Genomic DNA, 27,813 nt, shown 5'->3' with positions numbered 1-27,813 from the left:
GGTAGTGGCACCCGCCCTGTGGAATGCCCTCCCATCAGATGTCAAGGAAATAACTATCTCACTTTTAAAGGACATCTGAAGGCAGCCGTTTCGAGAAGTTTTTAATGACTGGTGTTTCAATGTATTTTTAACCTTCTGTTGGAAGCTGCCCAGAGTGGCTGGGAAAACCCAGCCAGATGGGCGGGGTAGAAATAATAAATTGTTATTACTACTATTATTACTATTACTACTATTATTATTATTAGACTGAGCGAGGGAGGTCATGTTCTGACCCCCACATCTCTGGGGCTGCAGACCAAACTGCATCATTTTCAATCTGGAAATTGATCAACAACAAAAGTGTGGATTCTTCTCCCTGTCATCCTCTTTGCAGTTATTTTAACTGCACGCCAGGAACTGTGTCTGCTTGGCTGGGACCCCGACATAAGCCTCTGTGATATAAATCACATTTTATTTTTATGCAGCTTGTCTGGCCGGCTTGCTACGCAGGCAGGTCAAAGGCTGGGCAGGGCGCCAGGGGCAGAGGTTTTCCAGAAGGTCTCCATTGCATTGCAGTGAACATGCAGCCCTCGCTCTGCGTGTGCCAACTGGGGGCCCTGGCACAGCGCTGCCCTTTTATGAACCTTGGTTGTCTCATCTGGGACCCCTAAACGTATTTTTATTGCATTTCTCCATCGTTCAGGGCGAGGGGTTTTCTGTCCACAGCAGGAATCTTAAGAGCCATGGAGTTTTTTGGGGGGTGGCAGGTCAGGGCCGTCTTGACCCAGGGGCGCAAGGGGTGTGGGGCACCCGGGTGCCAAATTCTGGGGTGTACGGAAGCTGCCTAATCTCTTAACTATCTACCTGTTATGAAAGAATCAATCATTTTGATCAAGCTAGAAAAACAAAATACATCTATATATAGTAGGGCGGTTCATAAAAAACCTTATTTTTTAAGACCTGCTCCCAAGGTTTTATCTTACTACACTAGGGATTATATAGCTATATCTGAAATTTCATGCATATCAGTTAATATCTTGACCCTGCTCCACTGAATTGACATTTCAGCCTTCACGACATAGGAAAATGGCCAAGTAAACAGCTATTTTCATGGAGAAAAACTGGACATCATCATCATCATCATCATCATTATCATCATCATCATCATCATTATTATTATTATTATTATTATTATTATTTTATTCTCTCTCTCTCGACTGCATCAGACAAACATGGCTACCTACCTGAATCTGATGTTTGTTGTTATTTTAACTGCACATCTGGAACCGTGGCTGCTTGGCTGGGACCATAGTACTCTTTCCTAAGCTTCTGTGATGATATAAATCCCATTTTATTTTTATGCAGCTCGTCTGGCTGGCAGAGGTTTTCCGAAAGGTCTCCATTATATTGCAGTGAACATGCAGCCCTCGCTCTGCATGTGCCAACCGGGGCCCTGGCACAGCCCGGCCCTTTTATGAACCTTGGTTGTCTCATCTGGGACCCCTAAACATACCTTTATTGCAGGGGATTTCCCTTTCTCCCTCTTTTAAAATTAACTTTTATTTGCTTCTCACATTACTACTTTGATCCATTCAAAAGAAAACACCTTTTAACATTTTTTGCCGTACGTTATATATATATGTATCCAAAAATCCTTCTGCAATTTCACCCTTAGTGTCCCTATGACCTTCCCTCCACCCATGCTTGGCCCCATTAGATTGATTTCTACAGTATATCCTTTATTTGTGTTCGAACAGTATACTGTATTTTTCTGTGCCTTCTGGCGGTTCCCTCATTGTGAGAAGCAAAGCTACAGGGAACCAGGCAGAGGGCCTTCTCAGTAGTGGCACCCGCCCTGTGGAACACCCTCCCATCAGATGTGAAAGCGATAAACAACTACCTGACAGTCAGAAGACATCTTAAGGCTGCTCAGGGAAGTTTTCAATGTGTGACATCTTAGTGTATTTTTGGTCTCTGTGGAAGCTGCCCAGAGTGGCTGGGGAAACCCAGCCAGATGGGCGGGGTACAAATATTATTATTATTATTATTATTATTATTATTATTATTATTATTATTATTATTATTATTATTATTATTATTAGACTAGGTTTCCCCCCTAAAAAATAATGTCAAAAATTAGGGGGGCGTCTTGTACATGGATATCTCTCTCCCCCCATTTTCTTAAATCTGAGTCCCCAAAAATCTTATACATGGGGGCATCTTATAGACAGAAAAATTTTTTACTTTAGATATTAGCCCATATAATCTTGTAGCTCTTTCTATTGTAACTTTGTGGATTTCAGTCTAAACATATAAATCAATTTCATTCGGACCACTGTTTTCCCATAGATTCATCTACACATTCCCACTCTTTCTTTAAGTTTTGGTTAGAATGTAATCTGATTGCTGTCATCATTTTGGCCAATTCAATGAATTCACAAAATCCAATTTGCCCTTCTGCCACTGAAAGGACTTTATCTCCCTTCCAGTTTTTTGCCACCAAAATCCTGGAGGCGTATAAGAATTTTTTTTCTTGTTCTTGGGAATGTCCCTATTCCTAGAAGAAAGGCTTCTGGGCCAGACAATCTATTTAGAGAGATGGGAAAGGTTACGGAAAACCGATATAAACTTTACAGCCTGCTATCTGATTAAAGAGAATATAATGAAGATCATAGAATCATAGAATCATAGAGTTGGAATAGACCACAAGGGCCATCGAGTCCAACCCCCTGCCAAGCAGGAAACACCATCCTGACATATGGTTGTCAAGCCTCTGCTTAAAGACCTCCAAAGTAGGAGACTCCACCACACTCCTTGGCAGCAAATTCCACTGTCGAACAGCTCTTGCTGTCAGGAAGTTCTTCCTAATGTTTAGGTGGAATCTTCTTTCTTGTAGTTTGGATCCATTGCTCCGTGTCCGCTTCTCTGGAGCAGCAGAAAACAACCTTTCTCCCTAATCTATATGACATCCTTTTATATATTTGAACATGGCTATCATATCACCCCTTAACCTCCTCTTCTCCAGGCTAAACATGCCCTGCTCCCTTAGCCGTTCCTCATAAGGCATCATTTCCAGGCCTTTGACCATTTTGGTTGCCCTCCTCTGGACACGTTCCAGTTTGTCAGTGTCCTTCTTGAATTGTGGTGCCCAGAACTGGACACAGTACTCCAGGTGAGGTCTGACCAGAGCAGAATACAGTGGCACTATTACTTCCCTTGATCTAGATGCTATACTCCTATTGATGCAGCCCAGAATTGCATTGGCTTTTTTAGCTGCCGCGTCACACTGTTGGCTCATGTCAAGTTTGTGGTCAACCAAGATTCCTAGATCCTTTTCACATGTACTGGTCTCAAGCCAGGTGTCCCCCATCTTGTATTTGTGCCTCTCATATTTTTTTTTGCCCAAGTGCAATACTTTACATTTCTCCCTGTTAAAATTCATCGTTTGTTTTTGCCCAGTTCTCTAATCTGTCAAGGTCGTTTTGAAGTGTGATCCTGTCCTCTTGGGTGTTAGCCACCCCTCCCAGTTTGGTGTCATCTGCAAATTTGATCAGGATGCCCTTGAGTCCATCATCCAAGTCGTTGATAAAGATGTTGAATAAGACTGGGCCCAAGACAGAACCAAGACATCTATCGTAGATGTTCTATCGTTGGTACCTCACCACAGTAAAATTATCAAAGATGTACAAAAAGCACTCAAATCTCTGCTGGAGGGAGGTGGGGACAATGTGCCACATGTGGTGTAAGGTGGTTAAACAGTTTTGGATTGTGATACATGAAGAGCTCAAAAAGATACTTAGGAGTTCAGTTTCTCAAAAGCCAGAATATTTTCTGCTGGGCTTAATAAGGATAAAAGGAATGTATTCCTTTATGCAACAGCAGCGGCCAGAATATTAGTGGCAAAAAAATGGAAAACAGACAAAATTCCAGAATTACTAGAATGGCAAGCTAAACTTTGTGAATTTGCAGAGATGGGAAAGTTAACAGCATCAATTAGAGGCTGTGCTAATAATTTTTTTTATAAAGAGAGAATGCGTAAAGGATTACATGAAAAGAGTTGGCTTCGTAGTCTAAAATTGATATGCGATAGTTTAAAGGGCTCAAGGTTATAGGATGATATTAAAACTAATATGGAACAACAAATATAAACAGCTGTTAACTCAACAACAAAAACAGCAACAACAGTATGTAAAGAAGATCGTTAATGGGTGAAGGGAAGCAACAAGTTTAGGGGGAAAGAGGTGAGGGCATTAATTGAAAAATTGTTAAAGATATATATGGGATTAAGGATAAGGAACCAAAAGGAGACAGAAATTAAGGAATAGTAAAATAAGGGAATCTGAGAAGAATCAGTACTAATGAAAATATGAGACTCAAGGTTTTGTTATATACTGTTTTGTCTTGGATGTGAAGTCTTTTGTTGTAAAGATTGTACATAAAATGAATAAAGAAGTGTTACCCGGGGGGGGGGGGAGAGAAGAAAGGCTTCTGGTCTTTTTTCAAATGTCATTTTGAACACCCATTAAAATTCTTCGTAAATATTACCCCAGAACTTTTTGATTTAATCGCATTGGGGTGGGGAATTTTTGGTCTGCAGCAGGACTCTTAACAACCATGGAGGGGGGGTTGGGGGTGGTGGTAGGTACTACTTGCTGAGACCCTCCACCCATTTCCTCCCAAGCCACAAAACTAATAGCATCCCCCAGAAATTGCCTTCGTCGTTGATATCCGTTTCCACGTTTCCGCTTCCTTCACCATCATTTTTCTCGCACATGTGGGTGACCTCGGTGAAGCCTCTGGGCTCTGCGTTCTCCTTTGGGTGTTCTCAGTGACAGTGAGGAGAGAAGATGTCACAGTTAACAGGAGATGGAGGACCAGGGAGGCATCCGTGGTTGCTTAGCAACCACCTATCAGATGCCACCAAGGCCTCCAAGAGGAGGCTGGTGGTGCAAATGGGTATTCCCTGGTCTCCCACTATTTTGGGTGAGGTGGAGTTTCTTTCCTTCTCTTTTTATAGTAATATTGATTAAATTTCCATTTTAACAATCTAATAAATACCACATTAAAAACATTCCAAATGATAAAATCACCAAATGATCCAAATATTAAGCCAAATAGTAAGTCTTTGGTTGACTTCCCATGCTCTGAGGTTCGGGGGGGGGGCGTGATGGTGATTTCACATTTGTGCGGCTTATCTTAATTAGTCCAGGTCATTCCAATAAAAAATTCCGATCTTGATCCTTCGTTTATTTTTAACAGACTCTGAGTTTGTCCGGCAAGTGGGTTGGACCAAGGTCATATGTTTCTATGTGGATATTTATTTTCTTTATTTTTCTCTTTATATTCTTTGTAGTCCAGCAGTCTGTCTGTGGCGTTTCTCTTTCTCGTTCTTGTGCCTGTGATTTTCCACTGCGACGCGTCCCAAGGTGGAGGAAATCTGGCTTTCTGCCATTTGTACCAGGCATATGTCCAAACTAGCTAGCAGGGCAGCAGTTGAAGAAGGAGCAAAAAGGGTTTTCTTGTGTGTGTGTGTTTCTTTGTGGCTGATTAGCTGTTCTCCCTGTGCAAAGGTCAGAGGGGGCAGGGTTTCTGTTGAGGCAGGTGATTAGCTGTGGGAGGAGCTTATCAGAGCTTGCAGGGCAGCGGCGCACGCCTAGTGGCGCGCGCAGTTTGATCCATCTTTTAGATTTAGGGGAGCTAGTCTCAAACGTTTGTTGGGGGAGACCTAGGTTTTTCTTGTGGGGGGAGTTATTTGTCCTGTCTTCACGCTTTTTATGATGGAGGACCGCTGTAGCCACCCCCAACGACACGTTCTCAGGATGGAGGGGGAGGGAACAGCTGCAGTCGCCTGTGGTTCTTGCGCAATGTTTGCCATCTTGCCAAAGGTTGCAGGCAGCTTTACCTGCAGCAATTGCATGTTGATTGCCCTCTTAAAAGACAAAGTCCAGCAACTGGAGGAACGTGTAGCTACGCTCCAAAGAATTAGAGAGCTGGAGCTCTTCTTGGAAGCAACAGAGCACACCGTCTCCACCGAGGAGGAGACAGGGGACTCCCCTGAGAAGGAGGCTAGTTCACCAACACAGGAGCCAGATATATGGAGAAACGTGACTCAAAGAAGTAGGAGGCCCAGGGTTCGCTCTGATTGTTTAGAAATACACAATCGCTTTGAGGTCCTCTCCCCTAGCATGGAAGACGAAGAGCAGACTCCATTTGAGGATCTCTCCCTCATTACAGTCGAAAAAATCCTTAAATAAGAGACACGGGGGCATGATTAATGGACTTCAATGTCTGTACACTAATGCACAAAGCATGGGAAATAAACAAGATGAGCTTGAGCTCTTGGTACAGCAAACTAAATATGACATAATAGGCATCACTGAAACCTGGTGGGATAAGTCCCACGATTGGAATGAAATAATGGGGGGATACAATCTATTTCAGAGAAACAGACCAGACAAGAAAGGAGGAGGAGTGGTGTTATATGTCAGGGATGTGTATACCTGTGAAGAGATCCAAGATTTAGAACCTCAAAGCCAAAGTGAGAGCATTTGGGTCAAAATTAAGGGAGAGAAGAATAACAGAGATCTCATTGTGGGAGTTTACTATAGATCCCCAAGCCAAATGGAGGACATAGATGATGCCTTCCTGGAACAGATGGCCAAGCATGCAAAAGGAAGGGAGATAGTAGTAATGGGGGACTTCAATTACCCAGATATTTCTTGGATGTCAAACTCAGCCAAGAGCTTAAGGTCAAACAGATTCCTCACTGGCCTTGCAGACAACTTCATTGTCCAGAAAGTGGGAGAAGCAACAAGAGGAACAGCCATTTTAGATCTGGTCCTAACCAATGTTGATGACCTGGTTAGTGGGGTAGAAGTGGAAGGATCATTAGGCGCGAGTGATCATGCTCTTCTGAAGTTTACTATACAGCGGAAAGGAGCAGCCAAGCATACTAGGACTCAATTTCTTGACTTTAAGAAAGCCGACTTCATAACACTTAGGGAAGTGCTGGGTGAGATCCCATGGACAGTAATACTAAAAGGAAAGGGAGTTCATGATGGCTGGGAGTTTGTTAAGAGGGAGATAGTAAAAGCACAACGTCAGGCAATACCAATGAGACGGAAACATGGAAGATGCTTAAAGAAGCCAGGGTGGCTATCTAAAGAACTTTTAACTGAGTTAAGATTAAAAAAGGATGTGTACAAAAACTGGAAAAGGGGGGAAACCACCAAAGAGGAATTCAAACAAATAGCCAGCACGTGTAGACACAAAGTCAGAAAAGCTAAAGCATAGAATGAACTCAGGCTTGCTAGAGAGGTTAAAAGCAACAAAAAAGGCTTTTCTGGGTATGTTCGTAGCAAAAGGAAGAACAAAGAAACAGTGGGGTCGCTCAGAGGAGAAGATGGTGAAATGCAAACAGGGGACACAGAAAGGGCTGAACTCCTCAATGCCTTCTTTGCCTCAGTCTTCTCTGATAAAGAAAACAATGCCCGACCTGAAGAATTTGGAGCAAATGATTCAGCAAAGGAAACACAGCCCAGAATAACTAAGGACACCTGGCTTGAGAGCAGTACATGTGAAAAGGATCTAGGAGTCTTGGTTGACCACAAACTTGACATGAGCCAACAGTGTGACGCGGCAGCTAAAAAAGCCAATGCAATTCTGGGCTGCATCAATAGGAGTATAGCATCTAGATCAAGGGAAGTAATAGTGCCACTGTATTCTGCTCTGGTCAGACCTCACCTGGAGTACTGTGTCCAGTTCTGGGCACCACAGTTCAAGAAGGACACTGACAAACTGGAACGTGTCCAGAGGAGGGCAACCAAAATGGTCAAAGGCCTGGAAACGATGCCTTATGAGGAACGGCTAAGGGAGCTGGGCATGTTTAGCCTGGAGAAGAGGAGGTTAAGGGGTGATATGATAGCCATGTTCAAATATATAAAAGGATGTCACATAGAGGAGGGAGAAAGGTTGTTTTCTGCTGCTCCAGAGAAGCGGACACGGAGCAATGGATCCAAGCTACAAGAAAGAAGATTCCACCTAAACATTAGGAAGAACTTCCTGACAGTAAGAGCTGTTTGACAGTGGAATTTGCTGCCAAGGAGTGTGGTGGAGTCTCCTACTTTGGAGGTCTTTAAGCAGAGGCTTGACAACCATATGTCAGGAGTGCTCTGATGGTGTTTCCTGCTTGGCAGGGGGTTGGACTCGATGGCCCTTGTGGTCTCTTCCAACTCTATCATTCTATGATTCTATGAAACTTCTTTGTTTTATCTCCTTCCATGACAAATCCGCCTGCACTTTGGCTAGAAACCATCATTTCCATCATCTATTCTTGTCAATCTGTTGAAGGTAATTGCAAAAATCACAAATAATTTCCATGCAGGTAATTTGATAGCTAGATGTAATGGGTTTGAGTTACTCATGCGTAAATTGTCCCCGTTAGGGGGCTTAATTGCCTTGGTTAAACCGTCCTGACTGCACAGCCCATATCATTATGCTGCAGTTTCAATGCGTATTCTATTTCTGTTCTAAACGCTCCGTAATCTTGAGGCCTCCCCCCAAACTTATGCACCAGTCCCGGTACCTTCCTTGCTATGGGGGTGGGCCTGCCCTGGGCATCTTGAGACCGCCTTTCGTCCAGCCGCGCCATCAGGAGGGCTACATGCTGTTCCAATTCGCGGTTTCTCTCCACCAGCGGTTGTCCTGCAGCAGCCCCTTCCGTGGCTTTCACTTCTCCTGTCTTACTCATGATGCCGTCTGCTTGTTGCGCACGAGCAACTTTCAGGGACAGACAGATTGCTGTAATGGGTTTGAGTTACTCGTGCATAAATTGTCCCCGTTAGGGGGCTTAATTGCCTTGGTTAAACCGCCCTGACTGCACAGCCCATCTCAGCGTGGCTGCCTCAGTCGCTAGCAGAATCTGTCTGTGGGCGTTTCTTAAACCTTTTCAGCATAAAAGCTGTTTGACTCCCAGTCGTCTCCGCCTCTCACTGCGTGGGAGTCTTCTGCGCAGGGAGGGCGTGGGCAGTGGAGGACCAGTTCTCTCCTCACTGATGTCCAGGGAAGAATCCCAGAGCTCTCCCTCCGCTTCCCCCATTTGCCCTCCTTGATCCCTGGTGTAACGCCGGTCTCCTTCCTCCTCTACCAAGCTGCGTCTCCCCCTGGTGCTGGTACCTTCTCCTACAGAATCGGGGAGCCTCTCCTTCGCCTTTCACTCTGATGTCAGTTCCCTGACATTAGACTATAATCATAACAATGATGAAATACTCTTTCTTTCTTTCCCCTCCCACTTACGCACATAAACAATCAGGCACGCAGTCCTTACAGGGAGGTTGGCCAAATAAGATAGCAAATACGAAGTATATCAAAAAGAAATAATGGAGGCACATGCCCCCCTTCCATTCCAACATAGGGTGAGGTGGACTTTCAGTACAGAATCAGGTAGATAGCTGTGTTGATCTGACGCATTCGAAATATATTAAAAAATAAAAACATTGTCCAGTAGCAGCTTAGACAAACTAAGTTTGTTCTTGGTATAAGCTTTTGTGTGCATGTTTCAGTGTATCTGAAGAACAAACTTAGTTGGTCTCTAAGGTGCTACTGGACAATTTTTTCAGTACAGAAGTTAGGAAGCCAAGAATATAGGACTGCACTTGAGAGAGCCTGGCCAGCAAGGCACTGTAGCCCTGCCCTTTTCCTGAGGATTCCAGATTTCCTTTCTGGTTAGTTAAAAGCATGGGTAGGCAACCTAAGGCCCGGGGGCCGGATCTGACCCAATCACCTTCTAAATCCGGCCCGCAGACGGTCCAGGAATCAGCGTGTTTTTACGTGAGTAGAATGTGTCCTTTTATTTAAAATGCATCTCCGGCTTATTTGTGGGGCATAGGAATTCGTTTATTTCCCCCCCTCCCTTAAAATATAGTCTGGCCCCCACAAGGTGAAGTAAACAGCTATTTTTGTGGAGGAGGGTCAAGATATTAACTGATATGCATGAAAATTCAGATATACCTATATAATCCCTAGTGTGGTAAGATAAGGCCTTTGGAGTAGGCATTTTTTTTTTTTAAAAGTTTTTTATGAACTGCCCTACCATACAAGCGGTGGGTTGGCGCTTTAAATTGGCCATTGGCAGCCGCCCCGGCTGCCCAAAATAAAATCGAGATTAAAGTGACTCATCCGTTTACAATAGATTCATTCCTTGACACCGCGGATGTCAAGAGAAGATACAGAGACGAACATTTCGCCACAAGCCAGAGAGGTCTGAAGAAACCAGAGAGGGAGGGAGGGGGCAGCCACCCAAATATTTTGGCAGCAATGGAGGCGAGAGGAGAAAGAGAGAGAGAGAGAGAGAGAGAGAGAGAGAGAGAGAGAGAGAGAGAATGTGCAGTCACTATGCATGAATATCCCAGAGCAGTGGGGAAAGCTATGGAGGCGAGATATTAGATTGACTGCCTGTTACACAATTAAGGAGAACTGAATGAAAATGATGCACAGGTTGGACATGACCCCAACCGGACTTGCTAAAACGTACAAATTAAAATCCAACTGAAGTTGGAGATTCAACAGAGCAGAAGGAACGATGTTTCCCATATGGTGGGGATGCGAAAAAATGGGGGGGGGGCGGTCTGGAATACAATTTATGAAGAACTAAAAAAGATGTTTGAAACGTCCTTTGAGAAAAGGCCAGAAGCATTCCTAACAGGTATTGTTACAAAAGACATCCTGAATGATAAGAAAAGTGTTTCTAAATGCCACGGCCGCTGGCAGGTTGTTGATAGCTAAAAATTGGAAAGGGGACACTGTCCCCTCAATAGAGGATTGGTTAAACAAATTACCGCACCTAGTTTTTGGAGAAGGAAAACAAGGAAAAAAATATTCTGAATCTCAGAATCCAGAACAGCAAAAGGGATAGCTGTGCAGCGAAAGCAGCAATCCCTCTTGCTGTTCTGGCTTCTGGGATAGCTGCACAGCCTGCATTCGCTCCATAAGACGCACACACATTTCCCCTTACTTTTTAGGAGGGAAAAAGTGAGTCTTATAGAGCAAAAAATACGGCATGTGAATTTAAAGTACCAGATAAAATGACAGCGGCCATTGGACTTCAGTCGAATCAAAAACTCAATATGGAACTGATTAGAACAAGCATGTCCAACAGGCAGATCGTGACCTGAACCCCCCAAAATGGGGCTTTTCCTCCTAAAAAAATCTCAATAACTCTAACCTAGATCCCTGCCAGTTTTTCACTGTGAGTAGATCACAGTCTCTTGGGAGTTGGCCACCCCTGGCTTAGAAGAATATATGACAAAACATTGTTCCAATTTCTTGATATGTATGGACTGAGTTTGTAAAGGTTTGGGGAAGTTATTGTAAGACTGTAAGATCATTCTGGGGGTTCAAGTAACCACTATATATATAAAAAACACAATGACTAGTTTAAAATATACCAAGAAGGTCTAGCTGTGGTGGAGGGAAGCCATGATAACAGAACAAGATAGGCACAGAATGGAAAACGGGAACTTTATCAATATCACATCTTACACTGTATATTCTGTATATCTTAGAGCATAGATTCCATGTTATAATAATCAAATGAAATAAAGACTTGCAATATGAATATATATATATATATATATATATATATATATATATATATATATATATATGCTTTCGTAGATTTTCACGGGTACAGGAATGCAGGTTTTGGTGTCTTCGGGTATCTTCCCGTGTAAGAGTTGGGGTGTCTAGGCGACGTTTCGACGAGGTCTCACTCGTCATCTTCAGGCTGGTGCTTTCGGCTTCTTGTTACTAGAACAGAGCAGGATCTCAGTGTTTGAGTTCCTATAAATACTGTTGAGGGGTGTGGTGTATAGCCTCCAACGTTCTGGGCAGAGAGGAAGTTCCCAGGTTATTGTGCCTTTTCTTCTTTTGTTCATTAATTACTTGAGGGATATCTTGAGTGATTACTTGAGTGATATTCTGAGTACCACTTAGGAGGGTCATTAGGTGTGGATTAGTTGCTAAAGCTTTCGTGTCTTGACCTCTTGAGCTAGTGAAGAGTTTTTCTGAGAAGATGGCTGTACTGCACTTAGTTGTGCTCTGGCTTGGCTTCGTGTATAGGGGCGAGCTGTGGTTTTGTGCCCTGTGCCAGCCAGATCTGTGTAGGGATTGCAGGGGGGTGCAGCATCCGGAGGTGCCACTATGGTTTGGCTACTGGATGGTGTCTGTAATTTATCTGTGGAGAGGGTCTGGGTTTGGGTCTGGTGTGGTTGATTGGAGATGGCGTTCTGTGTGCCTCTGGTTCTGGTGTCGGTTTTTGTGGGGAGGGCTAATTTCCAGATGTCTGGCAGGCGGGACGTGTCGTCACGCTTGTTCATGTTGTGAGGGTGTTTCTCTATCTCGATGGCTTCCATGATTATTCTCTTGTGGTGATGTTCCATGTTAAAGAGCAATTTGGAATCTGCAAAATTAATTTCGTGTCCTGTTTCTTTCATGTGTTGGTAAAGAGAGGAAGTTTTTTCTTCTTTTTTGACGGCATTCTTGTGTTCTGCGATACGTGCATTTATTCGTCTGTTTGTTTGTCCAATGTACGTGGCTGGGCAGACTTTGCAGGGTATTTCATAGACCCCTTGGTTTTCTAACTGGATTTTATCTTTTGGGTTTCTGAGGATATTGGCTATTTTTTGGTTGGTGCAAAAGGCTGTTTTGATATTGTGTTCCATAAACAGGACACGTCCCGCCTGCCAGACATCTGGAAATTAGCCCTCCCCACAAAAACCGACACCAGAACCAGAGGCACACAGAACGCCATCTCCAATCAACCACACCAGACCCAAACCCAGACCCTCTCCACAGATAAATTACAGACACCATCCAGTAGCCAAACCATAGTGGCACCTCCGGATGCTGCACCCCCCTGCAATCCCTACACAGATCTGGCTGGCACAGGGCACAAAACCACAGCTCGCCCCTATACACGAAGCCAAGCCAGAGCACAACTAAGTGCAGTACAGCCATCTTCTCAGAAAAACTCTTCACTAGCTCAAGAGGTCAAGACACGAAAGCTTTAGCAACTAATCCACACCTAATGACCCTCCTAAGTGGTACTCAGAATATCACTCAAGTAATCACTCAAGATATCCCTCAAGTAATTAATGAACAAAAGAAGAAAAGGCACAATAACCTGGGAACTTCCTCTCTGCCCAGAACGTTGGAGGCTATACACCACACCCCTCAACAGTATTTATAGGAACTCAAACACTGAGATCCTGCTCTGTTCTAGTAACAAGAAGCCGAAAGCACCAGCCTGAAGATGACGAGTGAGACCTCGTCGAAACGTCGCCTAGACACCCCAACTCTTACACGGGAAGATACCCGAAGACACCAAAACCTGCATATATATATATATATATATATATATATATATATATATATATATACATATATATGGCGGTTCATAATTTTTTTAAAAAAAATGCCTGCTCCTAAGGTCTCTAGATCCCGTTCGCATCTAGAGGTACCACTGTAGATGTGTTTAGGGTTACAGTTCCGGAGCCCCATTCGCATCTAGAGGTAAACGTATCTAGTGATGGCACGTCTGCACACATGCGCGTCACTTTTCGCCGCATGCACGTGCGGCAAAACCCGGAAGTAACGCGCTCCGTTACTTCTGGGTTGCCGCGGAGCACAACTCGAACGCACTCAACTCGAAGTGTATTTAACCCGAGGTATGACTGTATTTCTCTTCCAGGCACAACCCTAAAATGATTCAAGCCATATTTGGTTCCAAAATTTGGAACTCGGCTCTTTGCTTTCCAAACCACCCTAAATATCTTCACAGAAGCTTACGAAAAGCTTGGCCTGTCGCTTCACATGCAAAAAACCAAAGAGCTGCACCAACAAGCACAAAATAATACCTCTGCAGCGCCACAAATCCAGCTCTATTGTATTGTTGGAAAGTGTCAATCACTTCTCCTACCTAGGGAGTTATCTTTCCATAAGGGCCGACATTGATGCCAAAATCCAGCACTGCCTGAGCTCTGCGAGTGCGGCTTTCTCCCGAATAAAGAGCAGAGTATTTGAGGACTGGGACATTTGCAGGGAAACCCAAATTTGCTATGGTACTACCAACCTGACTGTCTGCTTGTGAAACATGGACCACTTATCAACGCCGTCTCCAACTCCTCGAAAAGATTCCATCAACGGGGTCTCCAAAAAGTTTGGGAAGACACAGGAGAACTAATGCCAGTGTCCTGGAAGAAGCAAAGATGGCCAGTGTTGAAGCAATGATTCTTCAACATCAACTTTGGACTGGTCATGTTGTGCGGATGCCTGATGATCGTCTTCCAAAGCAACTACTCTATTCCAAACTTAAAAATGGAAAGCATAATGCTGGTGGTCCACAAAGAGGTTGAAAGATCTCAAGGCAGATCTTTAAAAATGTAGTATAAACACTGACAACTGGGAAACACTGGCCTGCGAGAGCTCCAATGGGAGAACAGCGTTGACCAAAGGTGTCAGTGGGGTTTGAAGACACTCAAACTCTGGATGCAAGGGAGAAACACGCTAAGAGGAAGGCACACTTGCGGGATCAACTCCCGCCCGGAAACCAATGTCCCCACTGTGGAAGGACGTGTGGATACAGAATTGGCCTCCATGGTCACTTACAGACTCATTGCTAAAACCGTTCGAATGGAAAACAATCTGACTCAGCTACAAGGGATCGCCAAAGAAAGAAGGAAGCCATGCCTAAGCCATTGTAAGGGTCCCTCCCAACTCTGCAATTCTGTGATCTCCACCACTTCCTTCTCTACAGGGAAAACATTTGGTTTTTGTGCTGTGCTCTCCATGTTACAAAACCACCATGCCCCACTGCGTCCCTCCAAGTGGGAAGGGAAATAAACAGGCCCTGCAACATCTGGCTGAGCATCTGGCTGCTGTGTCCTAGACTCAGTGGTTTAGCCCACAGCGCCACCCGTGTCCCTTCTCATGAGGGTAGTAGGACTCAGTGGGTATGGTCAACCTGTGGACGACTATGAATGACTGCAATTAGTCCTACAAGAAAAAGCAAGGGAAAGTATGCAGATGACCAAAATTAGCTTTAGCATGTGTAATGAGACCAGAATCCAATATCTCTATTCAGACCAGACAGATAAGCCAGGAGGAGAACACTTCCATCTCCTGGGACATTCAACGCAGGATCTCCAAGCAGCTGTCATACTGCAAAAGAATTTCGGAAATAGACTTGAGAGAGAAGTGGCTGAATTGTAACTTATCACTCAGCTGAAAGCTATGGAGAGACCTGGTCTGAATAGAGATATTGGATTCCTGTCTCATTGCATATGCTAAAGCTATTTTGGGTCATCTGCATACCATCCCTTGCTTTTTCCTGCAGGACTAATTGCAGTCATTCACAGTCGCCAACAGGTTGACCAGACCCATTGAGTTCTACTACCCTTCAGAGAAAAACCCTGCCCCACCCTCCCTCTATATATCAGGGTCTGGGGACTTCTGTTTCCGTGTATCTGAAGAAGGGCACCTGCACATGAAAGCTTCTACTGAGAACAAACTTAGTTGGTCTCTAAGGTGCTACTGGTCAATTTTTTAATTTTTTAATTTATTTTGACTGTCAGACCAACAAGGCTACCTACCTATATTTTGTTATGTGCAAATGGCTTTAGATACCTATTAGGTCCTTCAGTGGCCATATAGCACACATTCAACACACACAAAAAGCGACAAAATGTTGTTGACAAATGACAGCTGGACAGATCAAGGGCCCCATGACTTTCAGTAGCTGAGGGCCTCATCAAACCTAAATCCGGCCCTGGCTCTGCCCGATTGTGAGATTGCCAATGGGTACAGAGAAAACGGGGCGATTCTGAGATCCTGAGAGAGGCAGCCCCTTCCATTGCACAGCTGAGGGAAAGAGCCAAGCATTTCAGATCACAGAAAGCGAAAGAAAAGTTGACATTAATTTGTTGGCAACTGACAACGCACAGGAATCCTGCCGGCAACAACATTGCACCCTTTGCCACCTTCTAGTTCTGTTAGGAATTTTTTTGGATAAAAAGAAGCACAAACTTTCCCTCCAGAATAAGTTGGGGAAGGGGGATTACCCAAGTTAGCAAGAAACGTACTAACAGAGACAGTCGCCTGCAGCAGCCAGAGGCTTGGACAGCCGTCTTCTAACCCTCAGGCTGGAAGATGTCCTTGGAGAGGTGTTAGAGGAGAGAGACAGACAGACTCACACTGAGACAGACTCACCTCTGACCTGCTGCCTGGATGATGCCCAGGAGGAGAGACTGGGGAGCGGCTGCTTTGCTCAGGAGGAAGGAAGGGGAACTAAGATCTGGAAGCAGCTGAGCCAGAGGGTTGGTGCTGGCTGGGTGGAGCATTGGAGCATGAGGTGGGAGGGCGAGGAGGAGGAGGAGGGATGCAGGCAAGCCTGGACGGTCCTGAGGCGCAGACCCGGATCCTGCTGCTCCAAAGGTGGTCCCATGGGATGGAGCCAAAGGGAAGCGACATGCATATAAAACATTTGGAGGTTTCATCTGAAGAAGGCAATGAAAGAGTATCCAGGGTTCTGAATGTGAGCCAGGGTGCCCTGCCCAATGGTGAGATTGCCAACAACGGGCTCAGAAAGAAATGGGTGATTTTGAGAATCTGAGAGACGGAGCCGCTTCCATTGCACAGCCAATGGAAAGAGCCAAGCATTTCAGATCACAGAAAGCAAAAGAAAAGTGGCACATTAATTCACAACCCACAGGAACCCTGCCAGAAACAACACTGCCCTCTTTGCCACCTTCTAGTACTGCTAGGAAATTTTTTGGATAAAAAGAAGCATAAACTTTTCCTTCAGAATACGTTGGGGAAGGGGGATTCCCCAAGTTAACAAGAAACTTACTAACAGAGACGGTCACCTGCAGCAGCCAGAGGCTTGGACAGCTGTCTTCTAACCCTGGAAGATGTCCTTGGAGAGGTGTTAGAGGAGAGAGACAGACAGACTCACACTGAAGGATCCTCTGACCGGCTGCCTGGATGATGCCCAGGAGGAGAGACTGGGGAGCGGCTGCTTTGCTCAGGAGGCAGGGAAGGGGAACTAAGATCTGGAAGGAGCTGAGCCAGAGGGTTGGTGCTGGCTGGGTGGAGCCAGTGCCTGCTTTACATATAAGCTCAACAAGCTCTAGTTTAGGGCCCCCTTCTCTTGCCCCCCCCAAAAAAAATTAACGTGAAAAAACCTGGTACATTTGTACATTTCCAAAAGAGAAGATAAAAAACAAATAAAACCGACATACAGCAACCGTGTTTTGTGTTGTGTAGGCTCCTATGATGTAAGTCATAGGCCCCGCCTGCTCGCCTGCTCCCCTGCTCCTCAAACTATCACTGCTTTGCTCATTTCTATATATAGGGTGCTGACATTCTGTATGGACTGGTTGTCTGGCAACATGTGCAAATGGCTTGAGATACCTATGAGTTCCATCAATTACCATATAGCATTTATTCAACACAAAAAAGTAGCAATTTGTTGTGGACAAAGGACAGCTGGACATATAAAGGGCCCTGTTAGCTTCAGGAGCTGAGGGCCACATCAAACCTAAATCCAGCCGTCAATCAATCAATCAATCAATCAATCAATCATCTGTCCATCTGTCTGTCTGTCTATCTATCTATCTATCTATCTATCATCTATCTATCTATCTATCTATCTATCTATCTATCTATCTATGCCAGTGCCAGATTTATGTATAAGCTCAACAAGCTACATCTTAGGACCCCACTCTCTTGGGGGCCCCAAAAAAAATTAAAGCAGGAAAAAAACTGAATGTACATTTCCAAAGGAGAAGATAAAAAACAAATAAAATAAAGCTGACATACAGCAACATTGTTTTGTGTTGTGTAGGCTCCTATGATGTAAGTCATGGGCCCCGCCTGCTAGCCTGCTCCACAAACTATCACTGCTTTGCTCCTTTCTATATATAGGGTGCCTACATTCTGAATGGATTGGTGCATGGCAACATGTGCAAATGGCTTGAGATACGTATTAATTGTTGTGGACAAAGGACAGCTGGACATATAAAGGGCCCCATTAACTTCAGTAACTTAGGGCCTCATCAACCCTAAATCCAGCCCTCTATCTATCACCTATCTATTAATAATCTATCTGTCTATCTATCCATCTATCTATTCCAGTGCTGGATTTATGTATAAGCTGAACAAGCTGTAGCTTAGAGCCACACTAACTCTCAGAGTAACGCCCAGAATAACTAAGGAGATAGTACAAGAATACTTGGCTAGTTTAGATGTATTCAAGTCTCCAGGGCCAGATGAACTGCATCCAAGAGTATTAAAAGAACTGGCAGATGTGATGTCAGAACCACTGCCAGTCATCTTTGAGAATTCCTGGAGAACAGGCGAAGTCCCGGCAGACTGGAGGAGGGCAAATGTTGTCCCTATTTTCAAAAAGGGGAAAAGAGAGGACCCAAATAATTACCGCCCAGTCAGTCTGGCATCAATACCAGGGAAGATTCTGGAGCAGATCATTAAGCAAACAGTCTGTGAGCACCTAGAAAGGAATGCTGTGATCACCAATAGTCAGCATGGATTTCTGAAAAATAAGTCATGTCAGACTAACCTGATCTCCTTTTTTGACAGAATTACAAGCCTGGTAGATGAAGGGATCCAGTGGATGTAGCCTACCTTGATTTCAGCAAGGCGTTTGACAAGGTGCCCCATGATATTCTTGTAAAGAAGCTGGTAAAATGCGGTCTTGACTATGCTACCACTCAGTGGATTTGTAACTGGCTGACTGACTGAACCCAAAGGGTGCTCATCAATGGTTCCTCTTCATCCTGGAGAAGAGTGACTAGTGGGGTGCCACAGGGTTCTGTCTTGGGCCCGGTCTTATTCAACATCTTTATCAACGACTTGGATGATGGACTCAAGGGCATCCTGAGTGGTGGCACCTGCCCTGTGGAACGCCTCCCATCAGATGTCATTGGGCCCCCCAAAAACCTAAAGGGGGGACTGGATGTACATTTCCAAAATAGAAGATAAAAAACAGCTGAGCAAGAGGGTTGGTGCTGGCTAGGTGGAGCACAGGCACAGGGGTGGGAGGGCAAAAAAGAGAACATCTTCTAACAATTCTTCCTTGACATTCTGTAAATATATCTCCATATATCATTGTACATTCCCCACCCCGTAACTTCCCTCCCCCTAAATAGTGCTCGGCATAATTTAGTTAATTTAATATTCTTTTAATATTGTGTTAAAGCAAAATACCGTATTTTTCTGTCTATAAGATGCCCCATGTATAAGACACCCCCTATTTGGGGGGACTTGGGTTTAATAAAATGGGGTGGGGGGAGATGTATCCATGTATAAGACACTCCCAAATTTTGGAAATTGTTTTTTAGGGGGGGAAAACCTAGTGTTTTAAATGGAAAAATATGGTACTTTATATTGTTGTTTAGTCGCCTTAGTCATGTCCGACTCTCCGTGACCCTATGAACCTTAGAAACCTTAGAAAGCCTTAGAAACTCTCGCTTTTCTTCTCAAAGCTTCTCCTTTTTTATGTCCATGGAGTTTTCTTGGCAAAATACTGGAGTGGTTTGCCAGTTCCTTCTCCAGGTGGATCACATTTAGTCTAAACTCTTGGCTATGACCTGTCCATCTTGGGTGGCCCTGACGGCATGGCTCACAGCTTCTTGGGGTTATTCAAGCCCCTTCGCCACAAGGCAGTGATCCATGAAGGGGCTACTTTACTTTTTGTTGTTGCTGTTTAGTCGTTTAGTCGTGTCCGCCTCTTTGTGACCCCCTGGACCAGAGCACGCCAGGCCCTCCTGTCTTCCACTGCCTCCCGCAGTTAGACTCATGTTCGTAGCTTCGAGAACACTGTCCCACCATCTCGTCCTCTGTCGTCCCCTTCTCCTTGTGCCCTCCATCTTTCCCAACGCCAGGGTCTTTTCCAGGAAATCTTCTCTTCTCATGAGGTGGCCAAAGTATTGGAACCTCAGCTTCAGGATCTCGCCTTCCAGTGAGCACTCAGGGCTAATTTCCTTCAGAATGGATAGGTTTGATCTTCTTGCAGTCCATGGGACTCTCAACACTCTCCTCCAGCACCATAATGCAAAAGCATCAATTCTTCGGTGATCAGCCTTCTTTATGGTCCAGCTCTCACTTCCATACATCACTACTGGGAAAACCAGAGCTTGAACTATAAGGACCTTTGTCAGCAAGGTGACGTCTCTGCTTTTTGAGATGCTGCCTAGTTTTATCATCACTTTTTTCCTGAGAGAAGCTGGCATATTTTGATTTTGTGACTGCTGTCACCATCTGCAGTGATCATGGAGCCCAAGAAAGTAAAATCTCTCACTGCCTCCATTTCTTCCCCTTCTATTTGCCAGGAGGTGATGGGACCAGTGGCCATGATTTTAGTTTTTTTGATGTTGCGCTTCAGACCATATTTTGCGCTCTCTTTCACCCTCATTAAGAGGTTCTTTTATTTCTCCTCACTTTCTGCCATCAAAGTTGTGTCATCTGCATATCTGAGGTTGTTGATATTTCTTCCAACAATCTTAATTCTGGTTTGGGATTCATCCAGTCCAGCCTTTCGCAGGATCTATCGGGCATATAAGAAGGCCTTGTTGTACTCCTTTCCCAATTTTGAACCAAGCAGTTGTTCCATATCCAGTTCTAACTGTAGTTTATTGTCCAACATAGAAACCCATAAAATCTTCTCCAACTTTTATCCTGACTTTGCGAACATCAGCCTATCAGTCAGTTTCTTTGGGAACAATGTTTTGCTATAGACTCCTCTACACATTCCCATTATTTCCTGAGTTTTTGATTCAGTTGTCATCCGATTGCTGCTGTCTTTTGGGCCAATTCAATCAATTCACAAAATTTTACTTGCCAGTCCGCTACTGATGGGACTATATCTCCCTTCCAGTTTTTGGCCACTAAAATCATAGTGGCAGAATATTTCTTTTCTTATCGTTGGAGATTTCTTTTTTCACTATACCCAGAAGGAACGCTTCTGGGCTTTTCTCAAACGTTGTTTTGAACCTCTTTTTTAGTTATTCATAGATATTACTCTAGAACTTTTGGATGTGTCCCCCCATACGCAATACCTTGTTCCTTCCATTGTCTTACATCTCCAACATGTGTTTGATTTTAATTTACAGTGGTACCTCGGGTTACAGACGCTTCAGGTTACAGACTCCGCTAACCCAGAAATAGTTAAGAACTTAACTCAGGTAAGAAATTTGCTTCAGGATGAGAACAGAAATCGCACAGTGGCGGCAGCGGGAGGCCCCCATTAGCTAAAGTAGTGCTTCAGGTTAAGAACAGTTTCAGGTTAAGAGTGGACCTCCAGAACTAATTAAGTTCTTAACCCGAGGTACCACTGTATATGTTTTATCTCATCTGGCAGGGGTCACGTACCACCTGTACCACATCTTCATTAGATTTTCCTTGATTGTGTAATAGGCAGTAAAATTGACATCTTGTCTCCACAGCCTTTCCCACTGATCCATCCTGATTGCATACTCAAAATCCTGGCTCCACTTAATCATAACCTCCTTTACCTCTTTGTCTTTCAATTCCCATTGCGGGGAGGGGGGGCACACTTGCCTGGACGATCCTGAGGCATCCTGCACCAAAGGTGGTTCAGTGAGATGGAGCGAAAGGGAAGCAACATGCATATAAAACCTTTGGAGGTTTCATCTGAAGAAGGCAATGGAATAGTATCCAGGGTTTAATGTGAACCAGGGCTCAGCCAAAATTATCATTTCTTCCCTGACACCCATCCTGGGAAAAATCTGCTCAAAGGAAGGCAGATGAATAAATGAGCGAACCGTGTTTCGGTGAATGGCTCAGTGCTGGAACTTGTGAAGTCCTGAAAACTGGGATTTGTCCTCTTTTCCTTTCTTTTCTTTAAATAATTTTTATTGCATTTTACATTGTTATCTTTTCCACAAATATATCTTAACAAATAATAACAGATTAACACCCCCCACTTCCCCTTTTGGTTTTTTACATGAAAAAATGGCCCTGCTTACAATACTATACTTCAGTACTATATTCTTAAATGAAATGGTGTTCTATCCTGACATTCTATCATTTCAGTGTTTCTGTTGTTAATTGTCAGTGTCTACTCAAACCCTGTGAGCGAGTCCATTTCTTTACATTGATTCTGTATATACAACATAAATGGTTTCCAATCTTGTCTCAAAGTCTTTCAGTTCATTTCGCCATTTCAGCAAATTCCACCAGTTTTTTATCACTTTTCAATCTTTGGGTGAATAAAACCCTCACCGCAGTTGTAGCTGACGTGTCCTCTGGTTATGTGCAGAGTGCAACCTTCTGCCACCCCACCCCCCGCAATATCTTGTTCCGTTCATTGAATTGCCTTTGCTGCCTTTTGGCTAGTTGCAATATCCAGTTCAAAATGCTGGCAATTATTTTCGATGGCTAGTTTGTTTTTTAAAAAAACCTTTCTAAACCACCCTTCCTAACATAAAAAGATATACAGTTGGCTGTGACACAAGGGAGGTCTTCTCTGTGAGATTGCCAATGGGCACAGAAAGAACGGCACTATTCTGAGGATCCGAGAGAGGTGGCCAATTCCATCACAGAGCCAAGGAACACATCACACACTGAGAGCCAGTGTGGTGTAGTGGTTAAGAGCAGTGGACTCGTAATGTGGTGAACCAGGTTTGCGTCTCCGCTCCTCCACATGCAGCTGCTGGGTGACCTTGGGCCAGTCACACTTCTCTGAAGTCTCTTAGCCTCACTCACCTCAAAGGGAAAGGAGATTGTTAGCCGCTTGGAGACTCCTTCGGGTAGTGATCAAGTAGGATATCAAATCCAAACTCTTAGAATCATAGAATCATAGAGTTGGAATAGACCACAAGGGCCATCGAGTCCAACCCCCTGCCAAGCAGGAAACACCATCAGAGCACTCCTGACATATGGTTGTCAAGCCTCTGCTTAAAGACCTCCAAAGTAGGAGACTCCACCACACTCCTTGGCAGCAAATTCCACTGTCGAACAGCTCTTGCTGTCAGGAAGTTCTTCCTAATGTTTAGGTGGAATCTTCTTTCTTGTAGTTTGGATCCATTGCTCCGTGTCCGCTTCTCTGGAGCAGCAGAAAACAACCTTTCTCCCTCCTCTATGTGACATCCTTTTATATATTTGAACATGGCTATCATATCACCCCTTAACCTCCTCTTCTCCAGGCTAAACATGCCCAGCTCCCTTAGCCGTTCCTCATAAGGCATCGTTTCCAGGCCTTTGACCATTTTGGTTGCCCTCCTCTGGACACGTTCCAGTTTGTCAGTGTCCTTCTGGAACTGTGGTGCCCAGAACTGGACACAGTACTCCAGGTGAGATCTGACCAGAGCAGAATACAGTGGCACTATTACTTCCCTTGATCTAGATGCTATACTTCTATTGATGCAGCCCAGAATTGCATTGGCTTTTTTAGCTGCCGCGTCACACTGTTGGCTCATGTCAAGTTTGTGGTCAACCAAGACTCCTAGATCCTTTTCACATGTACTGCTCTCAAGCCAGGTGTCACCCATCTTGTATTTGTGCCTCTCATTTTTTTTTTGCCCAAGTGCAATACTTTACATTTCTCCCTGTTAAAGTTCATCTTGTTTGTTTTGGCCCAGTTCTCTAATCTGTCAAGGTCGTTTTGAAGTGTGATCCTGTCCTCTTCTTCTTCTTCTTCTTCTTCTTCTTCTTCTTCTTCTTCTTCTTCAAGGGCAAGAGCCATGCATTTAAGATCATAGTGTTGCAGGAGACCCCCCCTTTTTCTTTCACACTCACACGTGTTGCACAAACACTACACGCATACACGCACACACCTTCCCCTCCCCTACCCAAGAGACGTCCCTTTAGAGGGCCGTCTCCTATGTGAAGAAAAAAGCCTTCCGTAAATAAGGAAGCGCTAGCCTGACAGCCTTTTCGCTATAACATTCCGCATCACCCTATCTGTATTACTGGTAGACCGGTCGCCTGAACTCTGGGTCAATCGGCGGCCGCCTCAGCCAATCAGCGTTATCGAACAGCGCCCCTTGCAGCAGCCACGCAGGTACTGCAGGCTACAGGCGCTCTCTTCCCTTGCTTTTGACAGCTCTCAATACAAAGTTTCCGATCTCAATTGACCGTAACTGATTTAATCAAAATGCAGCAAGCTGCTTCCTGAAGGCGAAAGTGCTTTGAACTTCAAGAACAGTATTCTTTATAAATTCACCAAAAATCAGCCATACCTCGGATTCTCACCGGACCACTTTTATTCTGCTACATATTACAAGGACTATCAAAGGGGGGTGGCCTGATACTAGGCAGCCATAATCCCTTGACCGAGCAGTCATGTACGCTGCGGCCCTTCCCAGTTGACGTGGCAGCCTTGATAGCCATTGTGATGGGCTCAGACAGAAGGCTATCAGGGATACAATGAACTGCATGTTTTAGTGTATTCCGCGCGGACCCTCACAAAGGACTGTGACCAGACTCCCCTCAGGGGGCAGGAAACTTCGCCCTTTCCCTTTGTTCTTAAACATTCTTGGTTCATGTGGGAACCAATGACACTGCAAGCAATAGCCTCCAGAAGATCAAAAGAGACTACGAGGCTCTCGGCAGGAAATTGAAGCAACTAAATGCACAAATTGTCATCTCGTCTGTCCTCCCAGTTGAACGACGTGGCCCAGGGAGAGAGGGGAAAATAGTGGAAGTGAACAGCTGGCTTCGCAAATGGTGTAAACAGGAACGGTTTGGATTCTTAGATCATGGACTGCAGTTTCTTGAAGATGGACTTCTGGCAAGTGATGGGCTGCACCTCACAACGGTTGGGAGGAATGTTTTTGCCAAAAATCTCAGAAACCTCATCAGGAGGGCTTTAAACTGACTAATGTGGGGGAGGGAGACAGTGCTCCTGAAGGTAGGAGTCTATCAATTAATGAAGATGATCATCCAAATGTCATAGACCAAATGGAGCAAACAGCACGCGGACCTAGTGGTGGGAGGAAAAAATCCTTAAATAAGAGACACGGGGGAATGATTAATGGACTTCAATGTCTGTACACTAATGCGCAAAGCATGGGAAATAAACAAGATGAGCTTGAGCTCTTGGTACAGCAAACTAAATATGACATAATAGGCATCACTGAAACCTGGTGGGATAAGTCCCACGATTGGAATGTAATAATGGGGGGATACAATCTATTTCAGAGAAACAGACCAGACAAGAAAGGAGGAGGAGTGGCGTTATATGTCAGGGATGTGTATACCTGTGAAGAGATCCAAGATTTAGAACCTCAAAGCCAATGTGAGAGCATTTGGGTCAAAATTAAGGGAGAGAAGAATAACAGAGACCTCATTGTGGGAGTTTACTATAGATCCCCAAGCCAAACGGAGGACATAGATGATGCCTTCCTGGAACAGATGGCCAAGCATGCAAAAGGAAGGGAGATAGTAGTAATGGGGGACTTCAATTACCCGGATATTTGTTGGACGTCAAACTCAGCCAAGAGCATAAGGTCAAACAGATTCCTCACTGGCCTTGCAGACAACTTCATTGTCCAGAAAGTGGGAGAAGCAACAAGAGGAACAGCCATTTTAGATCTGGTCCTAACCAATGTTGATGACCTGGTTAGTGGGGTAGAAGTGGAAGGATCATTAGGCGCGAGTGATCATGCTCTTCTGAAGTTTACTATACAGCGGAAAGGAGCAGCCAAGCATACTAGGACTCAATTTCTTGACTTTAAGAAAGCCGACTTCATAAAACTTAGGGAAGTGCTGGGTGAGATCCCATGGACAGCAATACTAAAAGGAAAGGGAGTTCATGATGGCTGGGAGTTTGTTAAGAGGGAGATAGTAAAAGCACAACGTCAGGCAATACCAATGAGACGGAAACATGGAAGGTGCCTAAAGAAGCCAGGGTGGCTATCTAAAGAACTTTTAACTGAATTAAGATTAAAAAAGGATGTGTACAAAAAATGGAAAAGGGGGGAAACCACCAAAGAGGAATTCAAACAAATAGCCAGCACGTGTAGACACAAAGTCAGAAAAGCTAAAGCACAGAATGAACTCAGGCTTGCTAGAGAGGTTAAAAGCAACAAAAAAGGCTTTTCTGGGTATGTTCGTAGCAAAAGGAAGAACAAAGAAACAGTGGGGTCACTCAGAGGAGAAGATGGTGAAATGCAAACAGGGGACACAGAAAGGGCTGAACTCCTCAATGCCTTCTTTGCCTCAGTCTTCTCCGATAAAGAAAACAATGCCCGACCTGAAGAATTTGGAGCAAATGATTCGGCAAAGGAAACACAGCCCAGAATAACTAAGGAGATAGTACAAGAATACTTGGCTAGTTTAGATGTATTCAAGTCTCCAGGGCCAGATGAACTGCATCCAAGAGTATTAAAAGAACTGGCAGATGTGATCTCAGAACCACTGGCAGTCATCTTCGAGAAATCCTGGAGAACAGGCGAAGTCCCGGCAGACTGGAGGAGGGCAAATGTTGTCCCTATTTTCAAAAAGGGGAAAAGAGAGGACCCAATTAATTACCGCCCAGTCAGTCTGACATCAATAGCAGGGAAGATTCTGGAGCAGATCATTAAGCAAACAGTCTGTGAGCACCTAGAAAGGAATGCTGTGATCACCAATAGTCAGCATGGATTTCTGAAAAATAAGTCATGTCAGACTAACCTGATCTCATTTTTTGACAGAATTACAAGCCTGGTAGATGAAGGGAACTCAGTGGATATAGCCTACCTTGATTTCAGTAAGGCATTTGACAAGGTGCCCCATGATATTCTTGTAAAGAAGCTGGTAAAATGCGGTCTTGACTCTGCTACCACTCAGTGGATTTGTAACTGGCTGACTGACCGAACCCAAAGGGTGCTCATCAATGGTTCCTCTTCATCCTGGAGAAGAGTGACTAGTGGGGTGCCACAGGGTTCTGTCTTGGGCCCGGTCTTATTTAACATCTTTATCAACGACTTGGATGGTGGACTCAAGGGCATCCTGATCAAATTTGCAGATGACACCAAACTGGGAGGGGTGGCTAACACCCCAGAGGACAGGATCACACTTCAAAACGACCTTGACAGATTAGAGAACTGGGCAAAAACAAACAAAATGAATTTTAACAGGGAGAAATGTAAAGTATTGCACTTGGGCAAAAAAAATGAGAGGCACAAATACAAGATGGGTGACACCTGGCTTGAGAGCAGTACATGTGAAAAGGATCTAGGAGTCTTGGTTGACCACAAACTTGACATGAGCCAACAGTGTGACGCGGCAGCTAAAAAAGCCAATGCAATTCTTGGCTGCATCAATAGGAGTATAGCATCTAGATCAAGGGAAGTAATCGTGCCACTGTATTCTGCTCTGGTCAGACCACACCTGGAGTACTGTGTCCAGTTCTGGGCACCACAATTCAAGAAGGACACTGACAAACTGGAACGTGTCCAGAGGAGGGCAACCAAAATGGTCAAAGGCCTGGAAACGATGCCTTATGAGGAACGGCTAAGGGAGCTGGGCATGTTTAGCCTGGAGAAGAGGAGGTTAAGGGGTGATATGATAGCCATGTTCAAATATATAAAAGGATGTCACATAGAGGAGGGAGAAAGGTTGTTTTCTGCTGCTCCAGAGAAGCGGACACGGAGCAATGGATCCAAACTACAAGAAAGAAGATTCCACCTAAACATTAGGAAGAACTTCCTGACAGTAAGAGCTGTTCGACAGTGGAATTTGCTGCCAAGGAGTGTGGTGGAGTCTCCTACTTTGGAGGTCTTTAAGCAGAGGCTTGACAACCATATGTCAGGAGTGCTC

At 44.5% G+C, this 27,813-nt stretch overlaps 1 protein-coding gene and 1 long non-coding RNA gene across 4 annotated transcripts in view; one reads left to right on the top strand and one right to left on the bottom strand.

Annotated features, from left to right (window-relative positions):
- FHL1 (four and a half LIM domains 1) overlaps positions 1-16,265 on the bottom strand; it is a 67,980-nt gene extending 51,715 nt beyond the window's left edge. The window contains exon 1 of one of the 2 annotated variants that reach the window (XM_081180542.1): positions 16,243-16,265. The gene's annotated coding sequence lies outside the window, so the exon portion shown is untranslated. Of the gene's footprint in view, positions 1-16,115; positions 16,178-16,242 lie in introns of those variants that run through there. The other variant, XM_081180541.1, reaches the window with a different exon arrangement.
- LOC308579436 overlaps positions 1-27,813 on the top strand; it is a 44,796-nt gene that overhangs the window by 3,911 nt on the left and 13,072 nt on the right. Inside the window, exon 3 of one of the 2 annotated variants that reach the window (XR_014004475.1) lies at positions 21,495-22,849. The exons of the other annotated variant lie outside the window; for it this stretch is intronic. This is a non-coding gene — a long non-coding RNA (uncharacterized lncRNA). Of the gene's footprint in view, positions 1-21,494; positions 22,850-27,813 lie in introns of those variants that run through there. 2 annotated transcript variants of the gene reach the window in all.

This window comes from Podarcis bocagei, assembly GCF_964188305.1.
Source record: "Podarcis bocagei genome assembly, chromosome: Z".
Taxonomy (NCBI): domain Eukaryota; kingdom Metazoa; phylum Chordata; class Lepidosauria; order Squamata; family Lacertidae; genus Podarcis; species Podarcis bocagei.
The sequence above is the reverse complement of the archived record's forward strand: the minus strand, read 5'-3'. Positions and strand labels throughout refer to the sequence as shown.